This window comes from Balaenoptera ricei, chromosome 6 (assembly GCF_028023285.1).
Source record: "Balaenoptera ricei isolate mBalRic1 chromosome 6, mBalRic1.hap2, whole genome shotgun sequence".
Taxonomy (NCBI): domain Eukaryota; kingdom Metazoa; phylum Chordata; class Mammalia; order Artiodactyla; family Balaenopteridae; genus Balaenoptera; species Balaenoptera ricei.
In genome coordinates, this window is record NC_082644.1 from 19,391,559 (window position 1) to 19,414,109 (window position 22,551).

A 22,551-nucleotide genomic window follows, 5' to 3' on the forward strand; every position below is an offset into this window, starting at 1 on the left:
AAGACAAATAGAAAATTTTATCTCTTTTATAACTACCTGCATATTTACCTCTACTGGCACACTTTGTTTTTTCATGTGGATTTGAATTATTGTCTAGTATCTTTTACTTTTAGCCTAAAGAACTTCCTTTAATATTTCTTATAAGGTAGATCTTGAAACAACAAATTTTCTGTTACTGCTTATCTAGTAATGTCTTAATTTCTTCCTCATTTTTGGAGAATAGTTTCTGCTGTATATGATATTCTGGTTTGATAGTTTGGGGGGTTTTCTTTTGGCATTTTGAAAATGTTATCCCACTGCTCTCTAGCCACCATTGCTTCTGTTGAGAAGTCAGGTATTCATTGTACTGCTGTTCCCTTGTACATTATGCATCATTTTTCCCTTGCTGCTTTCAACATTTTCGTCTTTCAACATTTTTGACTTTGATTTGTGTGTCTAAGTATTCATGTCTTTGTGTTTATCCTACCTGGATTTTATTGAGCTCCTTGGAAATATAGAAAAAAATGTTTCAATCAAATTTGGGAAGTCCTCAGCCATAATTCTTCAATATTTTTCCTGTTCCTTTTTCTCTCTCTCTCCTCTCTTCTGGTATTCTCTTGCATATTGATATGTCTAATGGTGTCCCACATTTCTCTGCTCTTCTGCTCATTTTGCTATATCTTGGAATTAGCCTTCTCTTAACTGCTTTTCACCAAGATATGACTCATTTCCCCCAACACCTTCAGGCATAGATTCTCCACTTTCTGTACCAAATAGACAGTCCTTTCCACTAGAGACACAGAACTATCTTATGGCCTTCCTATCCACTGGACAAGAGCCATGCACCAGAGCTGGGAGGCCAGACCTTGCTTCTCTGGGAGTGACACCTCTACTTTACAGATGGATTCTGGATGGGGGGGCGGGTAGCAGCCCCTGGTCTTCTCTGCTTGCTTCTTCCAGCCTGGCAGGGGGTGATTGGGGCCCCTATATACCCAGACTGACACACAGGGGATATAATGTTCACCCTATGAGCCGGGCTGTGTGGGGAAAGAGAGACCTGGTCTTCTTGTCTGTGCCTGCCAGCCTTCTTGTCTCTGTAGAGCTTCTGCAACACAGAGGTGGGGGATGAGAAACACCACAATCTGCTTATCCCAAGATGGACCTATAGTAACTGCAGACTGGGGGAGAGAGAACCCCTGAATTCTTGGCTGCATATACCCAGGGCAGAGCTTCAATCACATGGAGCTGTTGGGGGAGGAGGGTTAATAGAGCAAGTTGTGGTTCAAATTCCATGACTCTCACTGTTCTTTATGAGATTTAGTAGATTTTCTTAAATGAATGTTTCACCATTTGTTGTATGGCCTTAGGACAATTTCCAGAGACTTTAAATCATTGGGTTTGGGGTTTTATTTAATAATTTCACCAGTTAAATTTTTGTTTTGTTGGAGAGAGGGTCCATGGAGCTCCTTACTCAGTCATTCCAGAAGTTCTCTAAGTTTTTTTTTTTTTAACTGTCAAATGTATGGTAATTTGTTGCATGGCAATAGAAAACTAATAAAAGTGTGGTTTGTATTCAGATAGCTATTCTATTGAGAATGGCAAAGCAACTATAGCAAAGTGTAGGAAAAATGCCTCTTCAGAAGATTTATCCTTTCTGGCCACCACCCAAGAGCACAAAGACTGAGGGCATGTATTCCTGGAGGCCCCTGCCTCTTCCTGGCAAACTCATGGGGACTGGGATGGAGCCCAGGTGCAGTACAAGTCCCAAGGAGCTTCAGGGCTCTCTTTCTTTTTTTATTGAAGTATAGGCAACATACAAATATTATATTATATTTATTATATTATATTATATTATGTTAGTTTCAGGTGTACAACTTAGTGATTAGACATTTATATACATTACAAATTGATCACCACAATAAGTCTAATAACCATATGTCAGCACAGCAAGTTATTACAGTATTATTGACTATATTCTCTATGCTGTGTATTACATCCCTTTGACTGCTTTATTTTATAACTAGAGGTTTATATCTCTTAATTCCCTTTACCTATTTCATCTAACACCCTACTTCCCTCTTTTCTGGTGACCATCAGTTTGTTCTCTGTATCTATGTCTGTTTCTGCTTTGTTTTGTTTGTTAATTTGTTTTGTTTCTTAAATTTCACATATAAATTAGATCAGATGGTATGGTTCTCTGTCTGACTTATTTCACTTAGGATAATACCCTCTAGATCCATCCATATTGTCACAAATGGCACAATTTCATTCTTTTTTATGGCTGAGTAATGTTTCGTTGTATATGTGTACCACATCTTCTTTATCCATTCATCTGTTGATGGACACTTAGGTTACTTCCATATTATGGCTATTGTAAATAATGCTGCAATGAACATCGGGGTGCAAATATCTTTTTGAATTAGTGTTTTCATGTTCTTCAGATAAATACCAAGAAGTGGAAATGTTGGCTCATATGATAATTCTATTTTATTTTTTTAGGAACCTCCATACTGTTCTCCATAGTGGCTGCACCAATTTACATTCCCACCAACGGCAAAAGAGGGTTCCCTTTTCTGCACATTATCACCAACACTTGCTAATTGTTGTCTTTTTGATAACAGCCATTCTGACAGGTGTGAGGTGATATCTCTTTGTGGTTTGGGTTTGCATTTCCCTCATGATTAGTAGTGTTGAGTATCTTTTCATCTTTTTGTTGGCTGTCTTTATGTCTTCCTTAGAAAAAAGTCTGTTCAGTTTCTCTGCCCTTTTTTAAATGGGATTGTGTGGTTTTTTGATATTGAGTTGTATGAGTTCTTTATATATTTTGGATATTAACCTCTTATTGGATATGTCATTTGCAAATATCTTCTCCCGTTCAAGTAGGTTGCCTGCAGGGATCTCTCTTTGCCTCTGCCCAGCAACCCAGGGGTGTTGATAACACCACAGCCCAACATCTGAGCCTGAAGCACCTCTACTCAGAGCAAATTAGCCCCAACTTATGACCAAGAAAAACTATTCAGTATGAAGTATGTGCTTAATTTGAGAGATTAAATGCAGACGTGCCTTTAACAGTTAAATTTAATAAAAAGTTCTTAGCAAATAACTAGGATTTGTTTTTCTTTTAATCATCCTGTTTGAGGTTATTGGTAAGTTATAACTAGCCCTGATTAGATTTACTAAATTCCTGTGTCTTATTTTAGAAAAAGGGTTCCATTTATATAAATCAAATTGACTTCTTTCAGTAATCCAACCATTGGGAAAGATTCATGCGACCTCATTTTCAGGAACCATCATATGCCAATTGGCAGGTCCCTGTGTTGTAGCCAGCCATCCTAGGGGAAAATCGTTAACCTGCTCTGGAGAAGTGGTGTGAGACCTTCAGGTGAAGCAGACATTACATAGGAAGGAAACAAACTGAATTGGAGGCCTGATGAGGCACAGAATCACATTAGTTGCTGCTGCCCTTCTTGGGAGGGCCAAGGGCAGAAATGCACTGCCAAGTGAGGCTGGTGAGGCTTTGCATAGGAGGTTCATTACAGGAGTATCAATACCTGTGAAGATTCAGAACATGTTAGCCATCAGACTGTAGGTGAGTGTAACTTAAACAATCATGCATCCATGTCATGGAAAAGAGCTATTGAAAATCATGTTTTTGATATTTTATGGTATAAAGAAAAAAATACCAGTTGTTTTAACAAGTAGGATAGAGACTTTATGTCACACAACACTAATTTATAGTATACAATACATGGTAGCTCCCTATAGATTTCATACATATGTGTTCTAGGTACATACAAATAGACAGTACATGGTATCTTCCTATACGTTGCACACACACATACACACACCATATGGCAGCTTTCTCTCTCTCTCTCTCTCTCTCTCTCTCTCTATATATATATATATATATATATATAGTGGTCCTACTGTGTGCCCTGCTGTGCATAGTCCTAAGTGCTTTAGAACCATTATCTCATTTATTCCTTGTGACAGCTCTGTGAGGGATGTATGTACTCAGTTGAATAATGTCCTCCAAAATTCACGTCCACCTGGAAACTGACTGTAATCTTATTTGGATATAGGGTCTTTGCAGATGTGATCCAGTTAGGATGAGGTCATACTGGATTAGGGAGGTCCCCCAATCTAATGACTGGTGTCTTTATAAGAAGAAGAAAACTTGGACACAGACATATAGGGGAAAAACCTATATGAAGACAGAGATCGGAGTGATGTGTCTATAAACCAAGGAACATCAAGGATTTCTAGCAACCACCAGAAGCTGGGAGAGCAAGGAAGCATCCTCCCTAGAACCTTCAGAGGGAGCATGGCCCTGACATCACCTGGATTTGTGGCTTCTGGCATCCAGAACTGTGAGATGATAAATTTCTCTTGTTTTAAGCCACTCTTTTTATGGTACTTTGTGGTACTTTGTTATGGTGGCCCTAGGACATTTTTACAAAGTATCAATATATTTATTCCCTTTGGCTACATAAAGACAATTAGAATCAGTAGGTTTAAGGCCACACAGTTAATAGCTGCAGAGACAGAATTCAAATGCTAGTAAAGTGGTGCCTGAGAGACCCAGAACCCAAGCCACACTGACTCCCAGTTTTCGATAAATTTCACAGGAAAGAAAATTTTAAACATTTCAGCATTTATTTGGGGTAGCTGAACAATAGATGATTTTAATTTTTTTATTATGCTTTTTTGTAGATTCCAGTTTTTTATGGTGAATGTAGATAATGTTTATAAATCCAAGGAAAAGAACGTTATTAAAGAATTATGGCTCCACACCAGATGAGACTGTGGTCACCTGTGAAGGGCCCTCCTCACCTTTCCATTCTAGGCCCTTCCTCAGGGAGCCAGGTTGAGGCTAAATGCAGAAAACAGCAGTAAGAAACAGCAGTGATTTCTTTCCTAGGAGAAAGTCCTACAGCCAGTGGGGCAGCCAAACCACTAGCAGCTTCAACTCCCAGGGCAATTCTAAATTAGTATTGGGTGGGATTTCCAGGTGAAAGCAGAGCCCACCCTTCAAGGCCTTGGTTCCCCAGGGGCACTCCCTGATGAGGCGGGAAAGTTGGGGGGGAGGGGGGGTTGCTCAAGGGAATTCTGCCTCACTCTACGCTGCCCTATGACCCAGCAGCACCCATGTTAACCTATTCAAGAAGGCAGGCCACAGGCACATTTATTTCCACCAAGAATGCTGATTGTTTCTATTTCCCAGTGGAGGCTTTTGGAAATGCCACCGCATGAGGGCTTGAATCTGGTATGTTTTCCTCTTCCTCCCAACTCCTACTCTGGAGTAAATCCTGGGGCAACAGCAGGGCTGCCCCCTGGTGCCCAGGAGCTGCAGACGATCCAGACAGCCCTGCCGGGGGCCTGGTGTGAACTGCAGCCGTGTGCTTGTCCAAACGAGTACTCACGAAAAAGGCTGACACTGCTCAGGGTAGCGTTCCAGGGACCTGATGCTCTGCAGACCTTCCGGAGGCCTGAGAGCAGACATCCTGTTGGGCCGATGGCTCTTGGTCCCCAAGAGCTGGAGAAAACAGTCTCCTGCCCCTCCCACCAGAGACACAAAACCCACTGCTTCTTCACCCTTCCAGCCAAGGTTGATATGACCTGTGTGTCGGTCCGTGTGGCCTCCCTGAAGGAACTCCTGTGGGAAGTCCTCCAACCAAAAGATGCCGACACGAGAAGCACAGCGGGATGAGTAAATGGGCCAACAGGGCATGCAAGTATAGAGTGTGATGATCTCTGAGTCACAGGGACAGTGAAGGTGGTGATGTGACTGAGTGTGGGTAGGCAGGCGTTGTGGATGATTTAAAACAAAGAAACATATGATGTTTTAAAATCGAATGATGGCCTAGAACTAAAAGTTCTAAATTCTTCTTTTTGGGGGGTGTTGGGGTGAAGTGAGGAGGGAGATGAAGTAAGGAAATGACTAAAACATTCTGGAGAAACTTATTTACTGCTTTTATAGTTATTAATAAAGATTTAATTATAAATGTTGAAAACAGGAAGTTTGTTGTAAATATAATTCCAATGTGAGTCAAATAAAACTGAACCTGCTGTTATTACCTACTTTCACACGTGTGTTGTTTTAGATAAGTGCATTCTGAGATCATAAGTGATCTGAGACTACTTACCATGTAGAGTTTTCATTAGAAAACAATGACATCAGGAAGGCAGGCAACCTGCTGACCACCATCCTGAAAGTTCTCCAAATGACAGGAAATTTGGGAAAGAATGTCAGCCCTAAATGCATGGCCAGCTAAAGGAGAACGCTTTCCTAAATCACAGAGTTACATTGCCAGAAGCCCACCATAACCCTGTCTCCTTCAATGTTACAAGTGCCTGACACCTCTTCTTAATTGGTCCTGCAAGCGATGGGTCGTGGAAACTTCTCCTGCTTTTAATGCCTGGGTGCACCCTTTGGAGGAGTGTGCAGGCAGTAGCAGGCCCTTTTCACATTTTTCTTGTTTATGTAAAAGCAGAATCCAAATGGAAGTAGAGGAGCAGGTGGGAGTCAGGGCATCTCGGCAGAGGTGTGGACGCAGGGCCAGGGAGGGCTTGTCATGCATCTGTCTAATTATTTATGAGGTGAGATGTCCAGGAGTAAGAAGGAGCCAGGAGAGAGGACGAGATGAGGATGATTGATTGGAAACATCGCATGGAAACAGGGTTTGATCCTGGAGGAAGAAAGGGGGGAGGGGAAATCAAAGGTGGATGCAGCGTCCTTGAAGGGAGTCAGAGAAAGGAGGCAAGGGATGTGCCAGTGCAGGTCGTGCAGAGGCGGTGCAGTGTCTCCCCCTCCTGAGAGGGGCAAGGGTGGGACATCTGCCGTGAGGTGAGGTGATGCTGGGAACAGTGTGGGTGGGACCAGGACGGGGGACGGAATGTACAGCCGTCAGCTCTGAGAGCCCGGCTGAGGTGAGAGGCTTTAAAGCTGTTTTACCCATCTGTAGGATGAAGCCTTAGGGGGCAAGAAGGCAGGTGGCTGGAAGGATTCAAAATGCGACACTAACAGGGCAGCTGTGGCAGATGGACAAGAGGACCAGGAATTTGAGGGTATAGAAAAGAGGTAAAATAGTGCATGAGGAGAGCTGGGCTGTGAGGGAAGACAGTAAAACCTTGGGCAGGGGGTCAAAGGACTAGACAACTCCATGAAGTCAGAGCACTCCTCACAGATGGAGGAAGGAGAGGGCTGGGGTTATGCTCAGAATGTTGGAAGTGGAAGTCTTCAGACAATCACAAGATGACCACATGGCATGGGTACGAAGTGAGGTGTGTAAAGGTTGTTGGAACACTGGCTGCTCACAGACGCTGTAGTGGTCCAAGATGCTGGCAGGAGTGTCCCTGGCTGGTGGGAGAATTGTGTTTAACATGGAATTTGTTCAAAGTCTAAATGTTACCGAACCACACTTGGGTCTGCTTGCCTGCACACAGTAAAGCCAATCTACTGACACCAGGGCGTGGTGAAGGAAAGTGTAGCATTTATTGCAGGGTGCCAAGCAAGTAGTCCAACTAGCTAGTATTTAAAAGGCCTGAACTCCCTGATGGCTTTCAGGGAAAGGTTTTTAAAGATCGGGTGAGGGAGGAGGGTCAGGGGGATGTGTGATCAGCTCGTGGACATTCTTCTGATTGGTTGGTGGTGAGGTGATCGGGAGTCAACATCATCAACCTTCTGGTTCCAGTCGGTCTGGGGTCTACTGCTTGTGGGCAGCATACAGTTAACTTCTTCCACCTGGTGGGGGTTTCAGTATCTGCAAAACAGCTCAAAGGATATGGCCCAGAATATTATCTATAGCCCTTGAGGAGGAACTAAAAGTCCTTGACTTTGTTTAATGGCTGAACTATTACTATTTTGTCTTGCTTGACTGTTTTCCTTTCTTTGTTCATTTTCTCACTTCTCTGATTAAATTTATTCTTTGGAACTCGGGGAAGGCCTAGGAGGCTAATATTTTTCTACAGGCAAGAGGTAGACAGAGGATATGGGGGGTGGGGGAGGATCTGTTCTGGGAAGGCCCCATAGGGTCCTGCTCGGTTACATAAAGTGCTACACAAACTCAAGGTGAAGACCACCAATCTGTTTTTCTAATAATTTATTCCTATAGCTTCAGAAAATATTATCAAGAATAAGATTCAAAAGGAACCCCACATCCTGTATTCAGATCTTTTGGTGCCATCACAGATCTTCTGGATCAATCCCTACCTGAACCCCACCCATATTGTTTCAGGCATGTGATTTGGGTCCTCTGTTATTTGCAGCTGAAAGCATCCAAACAGATACAGGAACTATTTGTGTAAGAGTTATTTCTTTGTTTACAATTCTTCTTCCCCTCCCCATACTAACTCAGCTAGATTAATTCTTCTAGCAGAAATTAACTGAATTTCTCCTCAAAAAACTTTTGCATGCAAATCAGCTGCATTTTAAACTAATGAAGCAACAAAAGTTTACTTACGAAAATGATATGCTAGAGTATTGTGAAACACCAAAATAAGAACATAAACTTAAAAACATTTCCACAAAATTCAGATGTGTAGGAGTCCAGAACAAGAATATTAAAACAAAAATCCCGAAAATGAAACTTTCTCTATTATCAAGACCAAATCTACAGGTCGTTGAAACATCTGGAAGATCGGCCTTGCAGGGGACAAAATGCAAACACCTGGATGGTCACTCTCAGTCTTTGGTAACATAAGAGAAACTGCCGAAGAGTGAACCCAGACAAACCTGGGTACACTAGCAAAATCTGTGACAGAGAGCTTATGGAAGTACAGAGGATCAACATCATTTGTCACTTTCTTCCCTACCTGTGTTTCTCGCTGTCCTAATCTGTGAAAGTAGCCAGGCTGTTTCCTGGGGGCAGTTCGTGTATGGCCCAAAGCAGAGGTTGCCTGCAAGACTCTTCCTTTGCTGGCCTTTGTTTTCCTAAGGCCTGAGTTTATGAAAAAGACTATCCTAAGAGCCTCTGTGGACAACCAGGTAGACAGAATGGGTGTGAGGGTTGGGAGGAGAAATAAGGGAACCAGAGGAGGAGGAAGGCCAGAGAGGGACAGCCTCCAGGCACTCTCAGCTTGGCTACAGTTCCCGTTTCCTGCCTGGCATGTGGGGACAGAGAGCTCCCCAGTTCTCCAGGCCACACCCAGTCTAGACAGTGAGGACACAGGCAACCACCAAGATGGATTTCAGCTTAGAGGCCCCTCCCATCACGTGAACCTCCCAGGATGCCATCTGGGGGGAAAGGAGATTCCAAGACTGCCTGAGGTCCAGTTCTCCACCAGCCTAGAGGCACAAAGATTCAGAGTCAGATTTCAAGGGAAATGAAGACATGACTGTGTTTTGCTGACCTGAGTTAGTAGTCTGAACTCAGAACCACTGCTTATGAACACAGGCACGAGGTTTTTTGGTGGATTAGCCTTTTCTTAACTTTAGAAAAGCAAGTCTGAAACAAAAGGGTTTGTGAGAAACATCATTCATATGAACCAAAGAAGCTAAAAATAGAACTACCATACGATCCAGCAACTCTACTCCTAGGTATATATCAAAAAAAATAACAAAAACACTAATTCAAAAAGATACAGGCATCCCAATGTTTGTAGCAGCACTATTTACAATTGCCAAGATATGGAAGCAGCCTAGGTGCCCATCAGCAGATGAATGGATAAAGAAGGTGTGGTACACACAATGGAATATTACTCAGCCATAAGAATGAAATTTTGCCATTTGCAGCAACATGGATAGACTTAGAGAGAGGGCATTATGCTAAATGAAATAAGTCAAACAGAGAAAGACAAATACTGTATGATATCACAATATATGGAATCTAAAAAATACAACAAACGAGTGAATAAAACAAAAAAGAAGCAGACTCACAGTTATAGAGAACAAACTAGTGGTTACCAGTGGGGAGGGGGGAGGGGCAATATAAGGGTAGTGGATTAAGAGGTACAAACTATTAGGTATAAAATAAGCTACAAGGATATATTGTACAGCACAGGGAATATAGCCGATATTGTATAATAACTATAAATGGAGTGTAAGCTTTTGAAATTGTGAATCACTGTACTGTACACTCATAACTTATATAATATTGTACAGCAGCTATGCTTCAATTTAAAAAATAAAAGCAAAATAAAAAAGAAATGCTATTTTTAACATTTCTTGTTCTAAATCTTACTAAAATATCAATAGACTGATGATGGAATAAAGCTAGACATTGGTTAGAATTCATGTTTGTTTTCATATAGAAAAGGGCAGATAGATAACGAAATAAATGTTGATCAGTGTGCATTAAACGTTAGCCTGCACTAAACTCTAAGCATTAAAGGTTAGGGTCACTAACTAGCTCTGTCCACCATGAGGGTCTCGAAGCAATGATATTCCAGGAGCAACAAGCAGATCCAGGTCCTAGATCTTAGTGTCTAAACACCAATTTCCAACAAATGGAACCACAGCTCCCTGGAGAAACGGCTGATTCTAGGACAGGGGCAAAGAAAATACCAGATGAGCTCAGAACGTCGTGTTGTGCCAGAAATTAAGAAAGTGCTCAAAAAAAGAACAAAAAGATAACAGCTGGGGCATTTTGAAAGAGCATAGGAACCAACCTGGAAAAACTCCCAGGGGCCGAAGCTGGAACAAGTTGAGCAACAAAATAAATAAGGAGACTATTAGATTGTAACCCAGAGAAGAAAATAAATATCTATGAGTACACACTGACATAAACAAATGATTGAAAAATAAATAAATGGGGAAATGGGAAAAACTTCCTTCACGAATTCCAAACAATAAACGTAAGACTGAGAGAAAGAGAAAATCCCCATGAGAACACCTCAATAATCATTGCTGCAGGCAAGGTCCACAGATGATGTTAAAATCAGTGGATATTGGCATAGCCTCAAAGTACCTACTGCAAAATGTTTATTAATTACTGTGGTGGTTTATCCTAGTCCACAAATTCTTTGATCAACCTCCAGGAGGAGGATCTTACTTCCTCTGCCCTTGAGTGTGAACTGGACTTAGTGCCTCGTTACCAACTTACTGAAAGAGGACTTAGTGCCTCGTTACCAACTTACAGAGACCCCACCGTAACCAGGAGATCCAGGTTACCAGCACCAGGGAGTTGCAGCCGTGACGTACCTCCTGATATGAGCGTATGAGGAGACACTTACCCCTATAATATTCTCTCCAGAATAATCATGAGAAAGCATCAGACACACTCACACTAAGGGACATTCTACAAAATACCTGACCCATGCTCTTCAAAACCATCGAAGTCACAAAAACAAAGAAACACCATAAACTGTCCCAGTCCCCAGGGGAAGTCGTACAACTAACTGCAATGTGGAATCCTGGATTGGATTCTGGGGTAGAAACAGGACATTGGTGGGAAAACACATGACATCTGAATGGTCTGGATTTCAGTAGTGTAGTACCAATGCTAAATTCTTAGTTTTGACAAATGTACCATGGTTACATAAGATTTCAACATCAGTGAAATGGTTAAGATGAGCATTCTCTGTACTATTTTTGACGCTTTGTAAATAAAAATTATCTCAAAATAATAAATTAAATTGTTTTAAAACAAGAAGGTAGGCCATCGAATGCTGGAGGATGAGAGGCTATTGAGGAAATAGCCATACAAAAGGCCTGATACATCTGATATATTCACAAAATGTTGGTCCCCTTCTCTTCCCATCCTAAGTACTTCCTCTTGCTGAAGAAACAGAATAGGCCCCCTAAGTAAGCCCAAAGTGGTAGCCATTAGCTGCATTTTTTTTCCTTAAGAAGGATTGTAACTATCACTGGAGAGCCATTTGAATAAGATAAATTTTTAGAGGCAGAATTTCAGGCAACAGAGACCAGTGAGGGGGCCACTTTCACAAAAGTAAAAGGCTAGTACCTCATGTAGCTACTAAGAATGTGTCCTCTGCCATTGACTCAGCAATTCCATTTCTGCTTAGGAATTTGTCCTAAGGAAAAATCAGGTATGTGTGCAAATATTTAGCTATGAAAATATACACTGTTGTGTTGCTTATAATAATAAAAAAGTGGAAATAAATCAAGCATCTAAGAAAAAAGAATTAGTTAAATAAACCATGGTACATCTGCAAAAGAAATATTATGAAGTCATTTAAGAAGATGTTGAAATACAATGGAATATTATTCAGTCTTTAAAAGGAAGGAATTCTGGCACATGCTACAACATGGATAAACTTGAGAACATTATGCTAAGTGAAATAAACTAGTCACGAAGGACAAATACTGTATGATTCCACCTGTATGACACCCGTAGAGGAGTCAAATTCATAGACACAGGAAGCAGAATGGTGGTTGCCAGGGGCTGGGTTGGGGAGGAAAAGCCGGGAGTCAGTGTTTAATAAGGACAGAGTTTCAGTTTGGGAAAATGAAAAAGTTCTGGCCCTGTGCCGAGGGCCTGGCTCAAGGCGAAGGTCAGCCAAGAGGGATGGTGGGGGTGTTACCATAAGGGGTGTGTGTGTGTGTGTGTGTGTGTGTGTCTACAGTGGGGGACGGCTAAGGTGTCATCTGCTGCATTTCTTCCAATCGAAATTCTTCTTTCTATTTGGCCAAATGGATTTTCCTATGTACCCCTGCCAACATTTTCAAGTTACCCTTTTTCCTTTGTGACTGGAGAGGTGTGTTGGTTGATTTTTGACTTCCTCTAATGCATGCAAGTCTCAGTTCATTCCAGGTGATCATCAGGAAGGTTTTAATGCTCTCAAGGCAATTGCTTCAGAGCCAGCCTGCCCTCCATCTATGGTACTGTCCCTTAGGCGGGGGGGCCTGGCCGGGAGTGGTTATGTCTTCCAGGAGAGTTCTGAGGCACGGGCACCCAAAAGTATTCAAAGGGAAAAGAGAATTAAACAAAAAAAATATTAGCATCCCTATAAATGAAGTTTGTCAGAGAAGCATCCTTGAGGTTACAGAAAGGAAAGTAAGTTTAAAAGAAGAAAAGTTGCAGTGGATGCCATCACGTCGATGTTCTGTGCACGTGCACATTCTGTAGGGAAACGTCCTGGAGCAAGTCAGAGAACGCTGAGTTTCTGCACAGCCAGGAGACTTCGTTTCTGGACACGTGCCCCATTCAGCAATCAAGACAGAGCATCACTTCCCTGAGCGGTTTCTCTGTTTGTTTTTTGATTTGTTTTTCTTTTTTTCCCCTCATTGTCGGGCATCTGGAATCTGACCCTGGAGACTCAACACAGTTTATTTTAAGACCAGCCACTCAACAATGCCCACACACTCCTTACTGATAGGCAAAGTTCAAAGGTGGCGTAGACGGTTCCCAGAATAGAAGCGTCTCTGCTGCTTCCGGCAGCGCTCCCCACGTGACTGACTCGGGCGGTCCCAGCCCGGCTCACTGCGGGGGCCCTCGCTGACTCACCTGCATGCGGCCACGTGCTCGGTAGACCGGCGTTTTCATCCTTTGCCTGGAGACCAGGGTCCCCAAAACGTGCGCGGACAGCAGATGAACAGGAGTCCTAGGACAGCCTATTTGTAGCACAAAGTCATAAAAATGCACTGTGATTTTTTGAAATGTATATAGAAATTCCCCAAGAACAATGGAATTCAAACTTTCATATTCCAAAGGTGCCCTGGCCAACCTTCCAGCACCGTGAACTTACAAGTGTGCGCATGCTCCAATGCTTACTGTTGAAAGGTTTATTTTGCCCGCTCTCTGACAAAGTCACTACACCTATAACACTCTTCAAAATTTAAACCACCCGCCTAAAGAGCTGACCTTTCTTTTAGGACTTATCTAATCCGTTTTGACAATATTTCGAAGAGAAGGTCCAGGCTTGATTTCACAGACATGCAGACTTGAATAGAAAATGACTTGTCCAAATTAGTACCTGCCCATTAGGCTAATACACTCTGGAAAACCGTCTCTTTAGCTGGCTTGCTCATTCTGAAGGCGCCCCTTGCAGCCACCAGCTGGAAGCTGAGAACCTGCACCGTGTCATCCATCATCCACTGAGTGTCATCGGCACCCTGTGGGACAGTTTCCTTGCTCTGCCCACCACCCTGGAGGCCCTGCAATCACACTTTCTATACCACTGACCAACACCACTCTCCCTACAGCATGAAGTTTACCCTACCCGCACCCCAGTTCAGGTATCCCTTTGAAACTTTGATGAAAGCCAAGGAGAACAAAGGCACTTGTTCACACAGGCATTCTGCATGCCTGTCCTTCAATTGCCAGTGACATCTTCCCAGCCAATCTCAGCAGCTGCTGCTTCTCCTCCCTTACCTGTCAGTTACCTCTGGCTTTGCTCAAGAGATGACCAAGTCCTCCTAGAGGCTCCTGCATACTCCTGACGTCCCCGGGGGCTGGGCTGGCTCGCTCTCACACTCACTGCTTTCTGCATGATTGTAATCACCTGGCACTCGTTTGGAGCTTGTTTATCCTATTGCATTATTTGTGTCTTTCACAATAACACATTTATGAAACATTGTTATACAAACACATCACAGACAGAGGCAAACAAGACAAAAACTTCTAAAATTTTTCACTGAACTGTACTCACTGTCATTATTAGTTTAAAAGGATCAAAAGTTTCATGAATGTAAAGCTTGGGAAAATTCACACTCCTCTATTATTTACTCCTCTATTATTATTATCAGAAGAATGCATGCATCAGTGAGACAGGTCCAGTTTGAAACTTAGAGAATTCAATGATGTAGCTCTTTGATCACTTTTATTTCTATCCCCATTGTTTTAAAAATAAAGAGAGAAATGGATGGTGGTAAAAAGAAAGGGCCAAAGCAAAAATGAAGTCATAGTTGACTAAAGGTCAAAACCCTGAATCTGAACTCTTCACAGAGCCATCGATCACATAGAATATTTTTTGTGAAGTAAACACCATGGGGAAAAAGGAATGAGTCATACTGGTTAGGGGTGGCAAACATGGCACAAATTAGCTGTAGCTATTGAAAAATTAATTCCTCATAAACTAAGGGTAATTTTCTTAGCCCTCAGCTGATTAGGAAGGTCAAAGCAGAAACCAGCAAAATTCTGTGTGTTCTGAATTGTTTTGACCTGCCTGGGTTCTCAGTGGTGTTCTCTGGGCTTTTGGTAAACACAGAGTGGCTTTTGGCCCGCTTTTGTGTTACAAATAGAAATGTATATTTAGGAGGTGGTGCAAATGAAAACCCCAGTGTGAAAATTTCACCTCAGAGGCACTCTTGAGTGGTCATTGCCACATTCTGTAACCCATGTATGTGTGTGTGTGCATGAGAGCGTGTCCCTAAGCAGATGCACATGCATCTTACCCAGCTTAACAATGGTTGCCCCCTGGCTCTTGTCCATGTAGTTCCGCAAAGTATATTGCTTCCACGATGTCACTAGTGTGACGTTTAATTATTTTTCTTTGGCCTCACCGCACAGCTTGTGGGATCTCAGTTCCCTGACCAGGGATTGAACCTGGGCCACGGCAGTGAAAGCACTGAGTCCTAACCACTGGACCGCCAGGGAATTCCCCGTGTGATGTTTAATTTTAACTGTCAACTTGGCTAGGACATGGCACCCAAATGTTTGGCCCAATGTCTGCTGTGAAGGTAGTTTTAGCTGTGATTAACATCTAAATCAGTAGACTTTGAGAAAAGCAGACAGCCCTCCATAAAGTGGGTGGGCCTCATCAATCATTTGAAGACCTTAGGAGAAAAAAGACTTGAGATCCCCAAGAAAGAGGGGATTCTGACTCCAGATGACCTTTGGACTCAAGCTGCAACATCAACATTTCCCTGGGTCTCCAGCCTGCCGACTTGCCCTGTAGATTTGCACTTGCCAGCCTCCAAAATCGTGTTAGCCAATTCCTTAAAATAAGTCTCTTATCTGGTTCTGTTTCTCTGGAGAACCCTGACTAAAACTCCAGATGATGAGTTCATGGCATCATGAACTCATGATGCCATCAGTGATGTTCTGTGATCATCATGGTACACCTTCTCAGCTCCAGGCCCATGCAGTGAGACGACACAGTCTTCACTCTCCAGGGGCCCCAGTCAGGGAAGGATGTATCGAACAGAGACACTGGGGACCTGAGAGGAGGCAGACATAACCCAGTCTTCAGTGAGGATATCAGAGAATGTTTCTGGCGGGAGAAAAGCCAGCTTGGAAAGAGATAGCTAGAGAGATGGAATGCCTTCTGGTTCTGGAAAAATGGGTGCCAAGATAATGGTGTAAAGGGCCACTAGTCTTGATGTTTGGGAGCATGGGCTTAATTTTGCCTCAACTGATTTGCATTGTTATGAGACTTATTATTTTTTCATTGCAGTGGTTCCTGGCATCAGGAGCCCCTGCAGAACTCTTTGAAATGCAGAGTGCGCGGCCCTACCCCAGAATTTCTGACTTAGTAGGTCTGAGTGGGGCCCAATAATTTACATTTCTCAGGTGATGCAGAGGCTGCCGGCCTTGGGGCCACACTTTGAGAATCCACCTTACTGGGATAGATTTTTAAGGATCTGCAGTACTTCTAGATTGAGGGTTGGGTGAACTGTCGCATATGCTAATCTATAGGACCATTTAATCATCAACTTCACCCAGAACCCAAAAGAAAGCCACCCAAGAAAAGGTGAGGTTTTCAGTGCCAGCTTCTCATTGAAGGAGAAGGAGGTCACAGGTGAACCCCTCCCCATCACTCAACTGTCTTCACAGCCACACCCATCCAGCTTCCTGGGTCACCCAGGCAAGAAGCTGGGTTAGAAGGTGGACTCATACACAATTTATGTCGTTCTCTCAGGATGATTTTTAAATCTTTTCAATCCAACAGCCCCTGGAAAACTCTGTTGCCGTAGGTGTATCCGCAGGATACAGCTGAGGAGTGCTGGTTGGGTCTCATCTCACGACCACCTTTCTGTTATGTCCTAACTGGATCTGGCTTTTTCTGGGGGCCGCCACAGTGGGGAGACGGCACGTCCAGAGGCCTGCTGTGTTCTGTCTCAGTGTCAACGTCAGGGTGCCTCTGCCTCTGGCTGCCTTCATCCGCCCTCTGCTAAGACCTCACGCTCTCGCAGACCAGAGTGATTGCGGGCTATCCCTCAACCAGCGTGCCTTCCCTCCAACTTGTGGACGAAATCCCACAATTAAAGGCCCATATCTCTGTCCCCCCAGAAGAGTGCAAGATGCTCATGCTTCTCAGAGCAGAGCATTGTCCAGTGAATACCTGGGGACATTTATTTAAAATTAAAACGAAAAGCCGCTCCCTGAGGTGATCAAATCCAAAGTTGTGGAGCCAGAGCCGCATCACCTGCATCTCAGAACACCCCTGATCCCATCAGGCAAGCTGAGGTTCGGGAGTCAACGAGAGCAAGCCTTGTCTTTAGGGACCATACAGGCTGCAGAGCAGGGCGGCGTCCTCTGTGCCTCACCCACTGCTCCGGACCAGGCTGCCTCCACCCACTCAGCCAACACATTCACTGTCGCTCCAAGAGGGGGTTTCCTAGACCATCACAGAGAAGGGGTGGGAGAGGGGAGGCAGAAAATCTCCCAGGCAAAGGTCAGCCAGAGACCAACAGGAAGGGCCACTAAGAAGAGCCAGACTTCCAGGTGGCCGGGACAGAGGGGTGCTTACCCACATGACGCTGCAGCCTCAGCCTTGCGGACTCTGAAGTGATCACTAGGCACCAGAGAGCGAGTCGTCTTGCAAGGAACTGATAATTTTCTCCGCTGTGATAGGCCTGCCTTGTCCTCCACACTGAATTTGAGAACTCTGGGACGGAACGGTGTTCTCTGCCGACTTCTCACCTGTGTGTATGCACGAACGCTCCGTGAACACCGACAGACCACTTGAGAGAGGCCTGCTAAACAGAGAATGTCACCTTCTATGCAGAAACGGCCAGCTGCCCCCGGGGTTTCCAAGGGGGGGCTGGGTCCCTGGGGTCTGCGCCGGCTTGGGGGCGAGAGCCGGAGGCTCTGCCAGCATGTTTTGATTCAGAGCTTCTCTGGGCCTGTCCAGGAGCTCTCTTGGGAAGCAGCCTAGACCCATCGGGTGCCACACAGGACCTCCCTCCCCAGGGGCCAGGCCCAACCCTCAGTGGAAAGCTCACTAGTGTGGCCTCAAGGCTGCCCAAAGGCCTGCAGCCAAGGAAGGGCCAAGCCCAGGGCTCCCAGAGTCAGTCACAGAGGTGGGAGCGGGGAGAACAGGGCTGCTTTAGGGTGGCGTCAGGCAGCTCAGCTCAGCTCTCCCCAACTCGACTCTTCCAAGGGACCCCTGCAAATTCACGGTTCTGTGCCCACGGGGTCAGCGTACAGCCGGGGGCAGGCGGCATTCCTGCAGAGCCCAGAGCTGCCCCGTCAGTGGGGTGGGCCTCTGGACCAGCACAATGACAGCCCTGACAATACCATCACAGGAGCACCTGTATACTTTTAGGGATGTTCTGGAATTAGGATGCCACTTTGAAACTCCTTCAGAAGCTCTGTAACAGTGGTTCTCAGCTGAATGTGATCTTGTTCCCCCCAGGGAATATTTGGCAGTGCTTGGAAGATATTTTTAGTTGTCACAACTGGGAGGAAGGGATGCTAGTGGCATCTAATGGATAGGGGCTCAACATCCTACAGCACAGAGGACAGGACGCATAAGAAAGAGTTTTCTGGCCCCAAATGCCAGTGGTACCAAGGATAAGAAACCCTGCTTTACATGCTTTTTTAAAAAAAGTTAATTTGTGTATTTTAATGATTCAGTTAAAAAGATCTCCCAAGCGTGCTGTGCTTTCTCACGTCTCCAAGTGTTGCATCTGTTCCCACCCCCACCCCCATGCCAGCTCCCCATCCCGCCCCACCCTGCCTGCTGGATGGAGCCCTAGACCCTTGACCCCACCTGGCTCCAGGCTGTTTGCGTTTGTGTCTTAGTTTGAGTCTTTCTCAGGGCAGTTGCTGAGACAAAGTTTGGTTGCAGTAGTTCATTTGGAGATGGTTGCAGTAGTTCATTTGGAGATAGTTGCAGGAAACACTTACTTGGGGAGAGGGGAGGAGGGCTGATGAAGTGTGTGCTGCGGAGGCGCTAGGAGCACCTGGGGCTCAGTCCTGCTGGGAACCCTCCAGGCTGAGGGGACCCCCCTACCGTGGAGCAAGGAAGACAGTGATCCGCAGTCCCAGCCCCTCCTTGGTGAGGGGTGACCCCGGGCATTGGCTCCCCAGCCCTTCCTGACATTGGAGTCTGGGCCTGCTCGGGGGTGGTCTGCTGGAGAAGCAGGTGGCCTCTGGGGTGAGCGAGGGGCAAGGGCAGGGCTTTCGCCTCAGCTGCTCTCACTGACCTCTCCCAGCAAATGTGGGCATCACACTGCAACCGTCGCCATTTCCCCATAAACTCCTGTACAACAGTGATCATGTCTTTCAGCTTTGTGTTCCCAGAGACAGAGGCCTGGTACCCTCAAGAGATAATTGATACAGGAAGGAAGGAACTGAATACTTGCAACATCCAAGTGGCTGCTGAAGGGATCAGTTACTTTTTTTCCACTGACCCTGCCTGGTTTGCCAACATAATAAGAAATACACTCTGAGAGCCAATTAGCCAATCCACCCTGGTAAAATTGTATTTGAAAATGCATTGAACTGATGAGGATGAGTATAATTTTTGTGACTTTCTGTCTGAATTTAAGAAAAAAAAAAAATCCCACAAGGACTCAGAGGCAAAGAATATACAAATCAATTTTCACTGCAAAGTAAAGGAGCTGTTACAGTGGAGGATTACTGGACTGAATGTCAATATTATGACATAGTATGAGTGTGTTTCATGTTTGGTAATTGCAATCATTGTTGCTTTTGTTGTGGTCATCCATGTACAATGCTTGGTGTCAGTCTATTTATCTCAGTCAGGAAGAGAAAAAGGTATGTAATGATCCCTGTCAAAGAGGATGGGTATCTAATGGAGAAGACTCAAACCTCATAACCACTGGACTGAAAAGGGGCAGCTCTGGTGGACGTGACAAGTGTTCTCTAGGTGCACCTGCCTGTTCTTGGCTGGAGGTAAGCTGCACATAACTAACTAGGGGAGAAAATCAAAGTTGTAGGGATTTATAAGATTTTGAGCCATCATCCTACCATCTCCACCTTTTTCCTCCAACATTTTGTATTGAAATGTTTCAAATAAACCAAAAAGCCAAAAGAATTTTGCAGTGAACTCCCACATGTGTACCACCTAGATCCTACCATTCCCATTTTACCCTACCTGCTTTATCACACATCCATCCGTCTCTCCAACTGTCCACCCTCCAGCCACCCATCCATCCCCAGCTTCTACCTTTCAGCTCAATGACCAAGTTAACAAGCTCCAGCTTCATGTTGTATTTATTCAGGGAAGACAGAGAATAGACATCACAGGCAACACAAACAGGCAAAGAGTTCAGACTGAAAAAAGCAAACCCTTTATGAGAAGCTTTCCCTGTAGGCCACATGGTAAAGAGGTTTTAAGGTAGAGGTTGCTGACAACTGTGGCCAAGCCACAAATCTCATTTCCACCTTCAGACTCTTAGGAGTTGGTAACACCAGTGAGTGCATCGTAGGTAAATTAGTTATAGCAGAACGCTGTTTTAGGACTTAAGAGAAAAGGCTGGGTCTGCGCAGGTTGATGGGGAAACAGGGTCCCTTCATTGCAGTGGATCCCTCAGCGGAGCCTGCCGTCTGCAATTCTGACAGACACATCTGGAGGTGGTGGTACCCAGGAAAACCACACTAAAAATTACCAGCGTGGACTTTAGCTGCTGGAAATTTATTGCTTAATATTTTGGAAATTCCACTTTTCATTTCTATAGGTATTATTAAGCATGCATCATGGAACTCAGTGAGATGCATAAGATTAGGTCACGGTTACAGACATTTCTAAGCACTTAGTTCCTTCACGAAGGTTACAGATTGTTAGCAGTTGTTTACCTAATCAGAGGTTTGAGAGTGAAAGGAAACGTCTGAGACACAACAGAAGAAATATTAAAAAGAAAAAGAAATAAGGAAGGACAAATAGACCACAAGACTAACATGCCATTTGAAAATGATAAATGTAGACAGAGAAATAAATAAATCAATAAATACTGAGACTGATTAAAAACCAGAAAAACGAAAGAGTACAGAAGTAACAAACTATCAAAAATATGAAAGAGCGGAACACAGAAAAATGCATATTAAACTCCAAGCACTGCATGCATTGCAAGATACCAGGCACAAAATTAAAGATGTTCTGTTATTCGTTATTACAGTCGGCTAGGAGTTTAACAAAGAGTAATTTGTGTTTGTTTCGACTGCAATGGCGTAAAAGAAAGGCTGAAGGACAGCTAAGGATGAGGCTTGTGGCAGGGAGAGGTGAGAATCCAGAATCGCAGGCTGAAAAGTTCCCTCTCCTACCGCACCGCATTCTTGAGCGTGTGCGCATCTCCCCGGCTCCCACCACTACCGGTGTCTGCAGGAAGCCAAGTCTACGCTTGCCCCACTGCTCTGCACATGGTCAGCATGAATATGTTCTAATCAGCCTCCCACGAGATGAGTACATTACAACGCTCAAGAACTACATTCTAGTTAATAGTTTCCAGGTGCACTGGAAACTATTAACTGAGATCACACGTCTCTGTCTCCTGCTCCTGGCCTCCTTGGAAATAGCCTTCTCTAGGGACTCTTCCTCTCGTTCTTCTGGATGGTTGTCAAATGTTGTAACAACTTCAACAGAACAAGACGGAGTAAAATGTAACCCGGGTGTAAGCTGTTAGAGCAAATTTCCAGGCTTTGGTGAAGAGTCTCCTTAAACCAAAGATTTTCTATTTTACCAGTGAGTTTCAATAACTCGTGCTAATTTACAAAACAACTTACTATGATAATAGTCATTACCTGGCACTTTGTATACTAGCTTATATAAACAGGTAAATAGGACAAGCATCATTCATTGTACAAGAATATTGATCACAATAAGTATATTAACGTGAATGATTAAATAATTTGGGGATTGTACTGAAGATGACTTTTAAATTGAATAGAAAAGCAAATGCGATAGAGTTGCCAGACATAAAAATGGGACCCTCAAAACAATATATTTCCCTCTTGCAATATGAAGGGGGTCAGACCCACAGTACATTCTAAGGTATTTGGGGTTCTCTTCTGTTTTAGAAAGCCCTAACCAGTGGACAGTTCACCATTTCAGTCTCTTCTAGAACACATAGGTTGGAGAACCCTGGAATGCAGTGAGGGCTGAATCAGGGAAGAGGCCTCGACCAGAAGAAGCTGGGTGGCAGAGAGGATTCCCGTCTGGCTCCCTTCCCCTCTGCACTGGACACACGCAGTGGGCACCTGGGCTTTGGGTGGCCCCCAGCGAGGGCCTGGCACCCAGCAGGCTGCTTCTCTGAGGGTGGGGCTGTGACAGGTGCTGCGAACGCTCTGTGGGGCTCCTAATCAGAACACTTCCCTACCTGAATTCCTCCAGAGGCCCCTGCCACACACAGGTTAAAAACGCAAATTTCTTACCTGGCTTATAATGGCTGGCCCCCCACAGGCCTCCTAACCGTGTCTTAATCCCTGGAAACCATGGGTATGTCACCTGCCATGGCAAAGGTTGCAGGTGGAATTAAGGGCACTT

The 22,551-nt window shown here is 44.3% G+C and overlaps 1 long non-coding RNA gene across 1 annotated transcript in view; it reads right to left on the reverse strand.

Annotated features, from left to right (window-relative positions):
* Positions 1–13,398: 13,398 nt before the first annotated feature.
* LOC132367672 (uncharacterized) overlaps positions 13,399–22,551 on the reverse strand; it is a 35,712-nt gene continuing 26,559 nt past the window's right edge. Inside the window, exons 2-3 of the long non-coding RNA XR_009503835.1 lie at positions 17,572–17,744; positions 13,399–13,492 (exon numbers count right to left, since the gene is read on the reverse strand). This is a non-coding gene — a long non-coding RNA (uncharacterized LOC132367672). The remainder of the gene's footprint in view (positions 13,493–17,571; positions 17,745–22,551) is intronic.